At 45.3% G+C, this 10,979-nt stretch overlaps 1 long non-coding RNA gene across 1 annotated transcript; it reads left to right on the forward strand.

Moving 5' to 3' along the window:
* The first annotated feature begins 633 nt into the window (after positions 1-633).
* On the forward strand, positions 634-10,741 carry LOC120933470. Its single transcript, XR_005748098.1, has 3 exons — positions 634-730; positions 7,974-8,029; positions 10,456-10,741. It is a non-coding gene; the product is annotated as an uncharacterized LOC120933470 (long non-coding RNA).
* Positions 10,742-10,979: the final 238 nt, after the last annotated feature.

Genomic DNA, 10,979 nt, shown 5'->3' on the forward strand with positions numbered 1-10,979 from the left:
TAACTTGCATATTAGGCTTTAAAATGAGCACTTTTGAATTCGAACGTTCGAGTCCCATAGACGTCAATGGGGTTCTAAATGTTCGCACAAACATTCGGTCCGTTCGAAGGTTCTGGTGCAAACCGAACAGGGAGGTGGGTGTTCGGCTCATCCCTACCGCTGACAGGACTTCCATCTTCACCCAGATCTTCCTACCAGGCTTCGGCTCCAACAGCTTGAGTGGCTGAGTCGCAATGATGTCACTTCCGCAGATGGGTGCGGTAGTCATGGTCACTGCACATCGCTCTGAAGGAATGGCGTGGGTATGCCACTCTTTCAGAGTGCATGTGCCTGGCAGTGATGCCACCAGCTGCCAAAAGAACAAATACCTCCTAAACGGTGCACGTTTGGGAGATATTAATATTACCTACAGGTAAGCTTCATTATAAGAAGACTTTACTACCGCTTTAAGTAAAGGTTTGTCTAAAAGTTGGATTGTTTGAATGTTAGGTCCTATTATTTATAGCTAAATTTACTATTAGTTATACAGATTATAAAGGATTCCTATTATTCATTAAGATTGAAAATAGTATATTACAAAATTTGTTCTATCAATGTAATTCCTTTTGTAATAATCTTTTTGTTATTAGAGAGGCAATCCTGAATGACACTGACCAGTGGTTTGAAGAAGACAAAGAGGATGAATGGCGTAACATCATTACCATAAATGATTCAAATCAAGGCGAGCAAGGTATGTGGAATAGCCTCAACTTAGGAACGGGAGAGACATTGGTCACAATGTGATCTTTTTAAAATTAGAGACATTTGAGACCTGGAATTGTAGTTAAATAGTTTGGCTGCACACAGTCAAGGACCATATATTCTCTCCATAAATGTCTTTGATTTCTCTATAAATTCTTGATTCACAGGACACTTGTGATTGAGTTTTATGTATATTAGAAGGAAAAGTGGAAGGGGAATATGGGACTTTAAAGTGGAGGTCCAGCTTAAAAAATAAATAAAAAACACTGTAGCTGCTGACTTTTAATAAGGACACTTACCTGTCCAGGGTGCCCCCGGGATGTCGGCACCCGAAGCCGAGCAATCCCTCGGTGAGGGAATCAGGAAGTGAAGCGTTGTGGCTTCACTGCCCAATTCCCTACTGCACGAGCTGCGCTATGTGAATGGGCGGATGTCTCCTGGGACACACACAATGTCCCAGAAGACACTGCTCCCCATTTCCCAGGAGGCAGCGCGACGAGGAGAAGAAAGAAGACCACTGCGGACAAGGAAGTGGCAAATAAGGAGATCTGCCTAGTAACAGCCACTTTTGGTAAGTATAAAAAAAGTTTTTTGTTTTTTTTTTCAATTTTTTTAGAGCCTTTTTGGCTATTTTTTTTAAGGGTGGACCTCCGCTTTAAATGGTAAGGCCACGGGTTTCCATCCCAATCAATATGGTACAAAAAAGGAGGGCAAACGGGTGGGACTTTGAATGAAACACGTAGCAGCAACTGAGTATTGAGTATTTCAGGATAATGCATGCATGGCCCATGGCCTTACTATTCCCAGTAAAGTTATAAAGTGATAAACATGATTGTAAAAAATTCAATTGACCACATGATTGGCATATATTGGCTCTACGCCAGTGGTTCTCAACCTGGTGGTCGGGACCCAATTTGCCAGGGGTCACCGAATCCTGGGCTGTAGGCATGTGCATTTCGTTTCGTTCCGAATCGAAATTCGGACGAATTTTTCATTATTCGGACATTCGGATTCATACGAATTCCCGAATTGCAATATTAATGAATTTACCGAATCCGAACGAACGTTTTCGATTCCGAATCGAAAACCCGCGGACGAAATTCGATCAGAAATTTTTTTTTTTTTGAATTCCGATCGAATTTCGTCCGTGGGTTTTCGATTTGGAATTCGAATTTTTTTTTTTTTTTTTTTTTTGAATTCCGATCGAATTTCGAAATTATATTCGAAAAGAGACTATTTGTTGTCGAATCCGGTCGAAATACTTTCGAATTCGACCGGATTTTTCGAAATTCGGTCGAAAACGAACGAGTTCCGAAAACGAATTTAACACATGTAACGAACCTAACTTAACGAAATTAATTAAATAACGAATTAAAACTAAACAAAATTTTCCCTTTTGCACATGCCTACTGGGCTGTTCCTGAAGCCCGCAGCACTCTCAGCCTTTTCACATCCATCCAGCTGGGCTGCTCTGGAGCCCTTGCCCGCCCATTCAGTTCACGGCTTGGCTGTGGGGCAGAGACTAGAGGTCAGCTGACTGGTGAGAAATGTGAAGTGGGAGGGGCTGGAGGAGACCCTATCTCATGATTTCGGCATAGGTGTCACTGGTGCGAGACACCACAGAGCTGGAGACACATAGGTAGATTCACGTAGGGTCGCCTAACTTTAGGGCGGCCTAGCCTAGTCTTTTTAGGCTACATCGCCGTAAATTAGTTAGGCTAGTAGTGATTCTCAAACCACTTACCTGCTAATTTTCGGCGGCGTAGCCTAAAACGAGCGGGCATAAGCGCGCCTAATTCAAATGACTTGGAGGGGGGCGTGTTGTATGGAAATGAAGCTTGACCTCACGTTTTTTGACACTGCGCATGCGCCGGGCGACTACATTTCCCAGTGCACATTGCGGCTAAGTAGGCCGTACGGGCCTATTGATTTCGACGTGTACGTAAACGACGTAAATCCCGATTCGCGGACGACTTGCGCAAACGACGTTAAAAATTCGAAACTCGCGGCGGGAACGGCGGCCATACTTAACATTGTTATTCCACCTCATAGGTGGAATAACTTTAGGCGGCCTATCCCTTACGGAAACAACGTAATGCGACGGTGTAGGCCTGGCGTACGTTCGTGAATTGGCGTATCCCCTCATTTACATAATCTACGCCGGCCGCAATGAAAGCGCCATCTAGCGGACAACAGAAACATTGCAAGCTAAGATAGAACGGCGCAAGCCGGCCTATCTTAGCTTTGTTTAAGTGTATCTCTGTTTGAGAATACACTTAAACAAACGCCGGCGTAGATTCAGAGTTAGGTTGGCTTATCTACTGATAAGCCGGCCTAACTCTTTGTGAATCTACCTAACAGTGAGTAACACTACCTGTGATTAGAGTTGCCATTTAAAGTCCCCACTACAGTTCTCAGATCAGCAGATGATCTTGATCAAGAGCACCTAAGTTGGCGGATCAGAACTTCCCGCCAGCTCCCCCCCCCCGCTCCCCCTCCCCCAAGGAGTAAGAGAAGGAATACAAATAGAGAATACATGGAAGGGAGAGGAAAAGAGGGGGAGGAACAAAGAAAAAAGGGAGAGAAAGAATAAGAGAAAGAACAGGAAAGATGACTAGAGAAAGGGATGGGGGGGGGGGGAGAAGAAATTAAGATAGATGAGATAAGAGTGAAAGAAAGGAGAACATAGAGAGAGTGGAACATCCTAAAATGTACCAGAAGGGGTGTAAGGGACTTAGGGAGCCCTAAATGTCCGTGGGCTAGGGGCGCAAATTATTTGTCTTGCCTTGGGTGCTGACAACCCACGCTACGAAAATTCTACTGTTAGGGGTCCCCACAACTTGGGAAGTTTTATCAAGGGGTCACGGCACTAGAGCGGTTGATGGTGTATAACCACTCGTCAGGAGCAGGCACGTGGTAGATCCACAATAAAAAATTGAATAAATGGGTCTAAATTTTCTGTCATATACCATTATTGGAGAGGGGGAACCCCCATACCACATGTTACTTACATAAAACCTTGTACTGATGGTATAATGCTAGGATTTACTAGTCAACCCGAGGCATCATGGTCGGAAGTTGTGGTGGGGACAGTGAGGGCACCCAACAATGCCCAGCATCCCAGGTAACTGTGGGTCTAGGCATGTCCATGGTTTTATGTATAAATGTGTTGGGGTATCATAGGTGTGCACAGCCTATTGCATTAGGGTGTGCACCCTAAATCTCAAACACACGCCTACACACAGTATATATGCCCCCCGACACATTGATCTCCCTGCTAGCACAGTGAAAGAGAAGAGCATAAACACTTTACTTATGGCAGAACCGATAAGAGGGAGATCTTTCCTATCTTCCTGCCCTCACAGGAAGATTCTAATGCACATGGGGTGATTAGGGTGTGCCAAGGCACATCCAGCACACCTTGTACACATGCCTACGTGGAGTATGCAGGTTGTGCTGCCCTTACTTAAAAATGCAAAGGAGGGGTTCATGTTTCATGTTCATGTTTTGTAAAGCCAAATGTTTCTCTTGCTTTGGGTAGAGTATTCTTGTCAGGTTTTTGTTTTCCTTTCTGTGCCTTGCCAGGGAGATTTCCATATAATTCCTGTCCCAGAAGACATAGCAGGAAGTAAGCCCTCTCCAAAACAAAGAGTAGTTCCCTCTTAAAACAGTTGCCACCAAAACAGGTTTCTCTATTGGAAAATTTAGTTCACCTCCCCTTGATGTGAAAAATCGAAAATGTTGGATTTCCCATCATTTTCTATCCTGGAGACAAATGGTCACTGTGAAAATACATATAGCTGGATTCAGGTAGGGCGGCGTAATTTTGACCCGGTGTAGCGTAACGTATTTACGCTACGCCGTCGTAAGTCAGAGAGGCAAGTGCTGTATTCACAAAGCACTTGCCTCCTAAGTTACGGCGGCGTAGCGTAAATGGGCCGGCCTAAGCGCGCCTAATTCAAATGAGGAACAGGGGGGCGTGTTTTATGTAAATGATTCGTGACCTGACGTGATTGACGTTTTTAACGAACGGCGCATGCGCCGTCCGTGGACATATGCCAGTGTGCATTGCTCCAAAGTACGCCGCAAGGACATATTGGTTTCGACGTGAACGTAAATTACATCCAGCCCCATTCACGGACGACTTACGCAAACAACGTAAAATTTTCAAAATTCGACGCAGGAACGACGTCCATACTTAACATTGACTAGACCAGCTATTTGTTCGACTAACTTTACGCCGGAAAAAGTCTCATACGTTTCTGAATCGGCGTATCTAGCTCATTTTCATATTCTACGCCGAAATCAACGGAAGCGCCACCTAGCGGCCAGCGTAAATATGCACCCTAAGATACGACGGCGTAGGAGACTTACGCCGCTCATATCTTAGCCTAATTTAAGCGTATCTGGTTTCCAGAATACGCTTAAATTTACGACGGCGTAGATTCAGAGTTACGAGGGCGTACCTACTGATACGCCGGCGTAACTGTCTCTGAATCCAGCTAATAGTGTGAATCTCAACAGCAATCAAAAAAAGGCAGAAGCTCTAATTTCCACATTATATCCAAAACTAAATAAAAAAGTTTTGGCATTACATATACTCAACTGTAATCTTTGAATAAGAAAAGACAACCATGGGTTTCGAAAACTTTTAAAGAATTAGAGTGATAAAAAACCTGTGTGCAGCAGCCCCCCTCAGCCTCTCTAATACTTACCTGGGCCCCATCTCGATCCAGCGATGTTGCAGGAGAGTCTCCCTCTCCCTCCTCATTGGCTGAGACAGGAGCGCGGCCCCATTGGCTCCCGCTGCTGTCAAAGTCAGTCGGCCAATGAGGAGAGAGAACCACGGCTCAGGGCCAGATCCACGAAGCGCGGCGCTTCTTTACGGCCGTAGTAGTGTATCTCAGATACACTACGCCGCCGTAACTTACAGCGTATTTCCCGTATTCTCAAAGAATTTGCGCCGTAAGTTACGGCGGCGTAGTGTAACTGTGTCGGCGTAAGGGCGCGCAATTCAAATGGATGAGATGGGGGCGTGTTTTATGGTAATACGTCTTGACCCGACGTAAATGAAGTTTTTTCTGAACGGCGCATGCGCCGTCCGTGGGGGTATCCCAGTGCGCATGCTCGAAATTAACCCGCAACAAGCCAATGCTTACGACGTGAACGTCATTCTACGCAAAGCCCTATTCGCGAACGACTTACGCAAACAACGTAAAATTTTCAAAATTCGACGTGGGAACGACGTCCATACTTAACATAGGATACGCCTCATATAGCAGGGGTAACTATACGCCTAAAAAAGCCTTACGTAAACAACGTAAAAAAATGCGCCGGCCGGACGTACGTTCGTGGATCGCCGTATCTAGCTAATTTGCATACTCGATGCGGAAATCGACGGAAACGCCACCTAGCGGCCAGCGTAAATATGCACCTTAGATCCGACGGCGTACTAAGACGTACGCCAGTCGGATCTAGCCCAGCTTCAGGTGTATCTTGTTTTGTGGATACAAAACAAAGATACGCCGGAGCAAACTAGAAGTTACGCGGCGTATCAATAGATACGCCAGCGTAACTTCTTTGTGGATCTAGCCCCTAGTGTCTGCATGGACACACAGAGAGGTGGCTCAGCTCCTGTGCCCCCATAGTAAGCTGCTTTCTGTGGGGGCACTGGGCAGGGAAGAGGGGCAAGGGTCCCCGAGAAGAGAAGGATTCAGGCCGCTCTGTGCAAAACCAACTGCACAGTTTGTTATCTATATATATAAAACTCAGTGGGCCGGATTCATGTAGATCAGCGGATCTTTAGATCCGCTAGATCTACCTGGTTTACGATCCGCCGGTGCAATTTAGCGAGGCTAGTGCATGATTCACCAAGCACTTACCTCGCAAATGCACCGTCGGATCCTAACTCCCCCCGGCGGAATGCAAATTCCGCGGCTAGGAGGAGTGTACAATTTAAATCAGGCGCGTTCCCGCACCGATTTAACTGCGAATGCGCCGCCGCGAAAAAGCCCAGTGCGCATGCTCCAAATGATGTCGCTAGGACGTCATTGTTAGCGGCGGGTACGTCAATTGCGGCCATCGGGATTCCCGACGGACTTACGCAAACGACGTAAAAATGTTGAATCTCGGCGCGGGAACGGCGGCCATACTTAACATTAGCTACCCCTCATATTAGCAGGGGTAGCTATCCGCCGGAAAAAGCCGAACGCAAACGACATAGAAAAAGAGCGACGGGCGGGCGTACGGACGTGAATCGGCGGTTTTCCTCATTTGCATTTGCATATGCGACGTGTAAAAAATAGCGACGACACCTAGCGGCCGGCGGGAGATTACAGCCTAAGATTCGACTGGTGTAAGTCACTTACACCAGTCGGATCTGAGGGAGATCTATGCGGAACTGATTCTTATGAATCAGTCGCATAGCTCCGACCGTCGGATCTCACAGATACGACGGCGGATCAGGAGATCCGCCGGCGTATCTATTGATGAATCTGCCCCAGTGTATGTATGTATGTATGTTCCAGCATCACGTCCAAACGGCTAAAGATATTAACATGAAACTTGGCACACATGTTACTTATATGTCAGCAACAAACATAGGATAGGTGGTTTAACCCTTACCCACCCCCATTTGCCATGGTCGGGGTTTTCCTTTAAAGTCCCATTCAACTCTATGGGAAATACATGTTACTTCATAACTTCCAAACGGCTGTAGATATTTCGATAACACTTGGTCACATGTTACTTATATGTCCACTTAAACTATAGGATAGTTAATTTATCCCTTAACTACCCCCATTTGTGAGGGTCGGGGTTTTTGTTTAAAGTCCCATGCAAATCAATGGGAAATGTATGTTCCCACATAACTTCTGTACGCCTGGAGATATTTCAATAATACCTGGTACACATATTACTTATATGCCAAATAAAAATATATGACAGTTAAATTAACCCTTACCTACACCCTTATATAAAAGATGGGTATATTTATATTACTATGATTTTCCTCCCCAAAAGGTTAAGATAGGAAGACCGGGCAACGCCGGGTATTCAGCTAGTTTTTAAATGAAAAAAAAACATGAGATTTTAGTATCACTTTAATATTTCTTTAAACAAATGTGAATTTTGACTTTGAATCCTGAGTGACAGCACAATTAGATTATAACAAATTTAAGGCAACTGGCAAATATAGATTTACTCATTTCTTGTTGTACCTTATTATTAAACAGGCTCTTCCAAAGAGAACTTTAGACCAGCCTTGGAAAAAGTCAACACACAGATTGAGGTATGAAGGCAACTCTTATCTCTTTTTTTCTTTTGTTGTTTTACCCAAAAAATGTTCATAGATGTCATACTATAGCTTCTATGAATGAAACAGTTAGCTGGATTCAGGTAGGGCGGCGTATTTTTGAGGCGGCGTATCGTATTTACGCTACGCCGCCGTAAGTCAGAGAGGCAAGTGCTGTATTCACAAAGCACTTGCCTCGTAAGTTACGGCGGCGTATCGTAAATGAGCCGGCGTAAGCGCGCCTAATTCAAATTGTGAAGAGGTGGGCGTGTTTTATGTAAATACCACGATGCGCCGTTCGTGGACATATCCCAGTGTGCATTGCTCCAAAGTACGCCGCAAGGACGTATTGGTTTTGACGTGAACATAAATTACGTCCAGCCCTATTTACGGACGACTTACGCAAACGACGTAAAATTTTCAAAATTCGAAGCGGGAACGACGTCCATACTTAACATTGGCTATCCCAGCTTTTTGTTTCGACTAACTTTACGCCTGAAAACGCCTTACGTAAACGGCGTATCTTTACTGCGACGGGCAAGCGTACGTTCGTGAATGGGCCAGCCTAAGTAGAAAGCTAAGATACGACGGCGCGAGCCGTCGTATCTTGGCTACATTTAAGTGTATCTCATTTTGAGAATACACTTAAAGATACGACGGCTTAGATTCAGAGTTACAATGGCGTATCTACTAATACGCCGGCTTAACTCTTTCTGAATCTAGCTAAGTATCTCTGAATGGAGGGGGCAGAGATATAAATCATCCACCGGTCCTCCATTCATAGATTGTGTTTCATTCATAGAAGCTGTAATACTTGCTTACTCTTTGCTTCTAAAGCCTTGTACACACGATCAGATTTCAATCGGACAAATCCGTGGAATTTTATCCGAAGGGCGTTGGCCGTGAACTTGTTCTGCATTCAGACGGCAGAACTTTTTCAGCCAACAAGAATTGTCCGATGGAGCGTACAAACTGTCAAAAACCCTGCCATCACACAATTGTCGTCTGAAAATTTGATCGTGTGTCCGGGCCTTTAGAAATTTAGCTACTTCTTGCCAATCATCGCATTAGCAGAAGGTAGATTTCAGTGTGCTGCAAATGAACTTAAAGTGGAGGTTTCACCTGAAAAAAAATATTCCACCAAAAATCTAAAGAAAAAAAAAAATGAAAAAAAAAAAATATTTTTTACTCACCCTAAATAGCTGTTGCTATGCGGAAGTGCCGAATCTGCCTCTTCATCCTTCGCGGTGGATTCTCTTCCTCCTCCTACACTGGGGCCCAGATTCTCATAGGACTTACGACGGCGCAGAGCCATGTACACCGTCGTAAGTCCTACTCTGAGCCGTCGTATATATGCGTCTGATTCTTAGAATCAGTTACGCATAGATATCCATTAGATCCGACAGGCGTAAGTCTCTTACGCCGTCGGATCTAAACTGCAATATTTTTTTTGCCCGCTAGGTGGCGCTTCCGTCGGATTCCCCGTCAAGTATGCAAATTAGCTAGATACGCAAATTCCCGAACGTACGCGCGGCCGACGCTGTAAAGTTACGACGTTTACGTTAGGCTTTTCCCGGCGTAAAGTTGCCCCTGCTATATGGGGCGCAGCCAATGTTAAGTATGGCCGCCGTTCCCGCGTCAAAATTTTAAAAAGTTACGTCTTTTACGTAAGTCGTCCGTGAATGGGGCTGGACGTCATTTACGTTAACGTCGAAACCAATGACGTCCTTGCAACGTCATTTGGAGCAATGCACACTGGGATATTTTACGGACGGCGCATGCGCAGTTCGTTCGGCGCGGGGACGCGTTTCATTTAAATAATACACGCCCCCTACCCGCCGAATTTGAATTCCGCCGGGTGATTTACGCTACACCGTCGCAACTTTACAGGCAAGTGCTTTGTGAATAAAGCATTTGCCTGAAAAACATGCGGCGGCGTAACGTAAATCGGATACGTTACGCTGCCGCAGAGGTATGCCCAATGTACCTGAATCTGGCCCTGGGTGTCTTCTTGTGAATGGGGCGCGCTGCATTCTGGGAACTGTGTGTGTCCCAGAAAGCAGCCGGCCCATTCACAAAGCGCCGCGCTGCTCGCGCATGTGCAGTAGGAAACGGGCAGTGAAGCCGTACCGCTTCACTGCCTGTTTCCCTTACTGTGGATGGCGGCGCAGGATCGAGGATCGGCCTCGGCAGGGGCTGACATCGCTGGCAGCTAGGACAGGTAAGTGTCCTTATTAAAAGTCAGCAGCTACAGTGTTAGTAGCTGCTGACTTTTAATTTTTTTTTTTTTTTGTAATGGAACCTCCACTTTAATACCAACAAGCAGCTTGAATAGTAGCAAAGAGAATAAATCATCTGCGTGGTGTTTTATGGAAAATATTGTCCTATGAAATTCCAAATTGTATTTAATCTTTCTTATCCAGGTGAAGATACAAAGACCTACCTTGATCCATTCCTGGGACAATCAGTCTTCTGGATCAACAAATGAAGAGGAGAACTTCTGAAGATCTTCACACATTTGCGAACTTTAAGTCCAATTTGAGGACATCTCCAGTGAAAGTGCCAAGATTTTGGCCAGGAATATACTTTTGGGAGACAAAGACAACATTTTTTTTTTCAGCGGGAAAGTGGGGGAATACAGTTCCGACACACTGCATATATGTAACGGCAAAGGGTGTTGGGGTGTGCTGGAGGGTTCATTGATGCTGGCTCCTGAGCAGGGCTTTTTTTCAGGGGGAACTTGGGGGAACTCAGCTCCACCACCTCTGGCTCAGACCCTTTGGTGCCTGCTCACCACAATCACTTGTAAACACAGAAATCTGGTTTCTGTGTTTACAAGTAACCCCCCTGAACTCTACACTCTGTATGTAATGCAATCCTGGTATTTAATGCCCCTTTAAGACCCTTCTACGGTTTGTGAAATATAAACATGGTCATGGTTGAGTTC

The sequence above is a fragment of the Rana temporaria genome, chromosome 3 (assembly GCF_905171775.1).
Source record: "Rana temporaria chromosome 3, aRanTem1.1, whole genome shotgun sequence".
Classification (NCBI taxonomy): domain Eukaryota; kingdom Metazoa; phylum Chordata; class Amphibia; order Anura; family Ranidae; genus Rana; species Rana temporaria.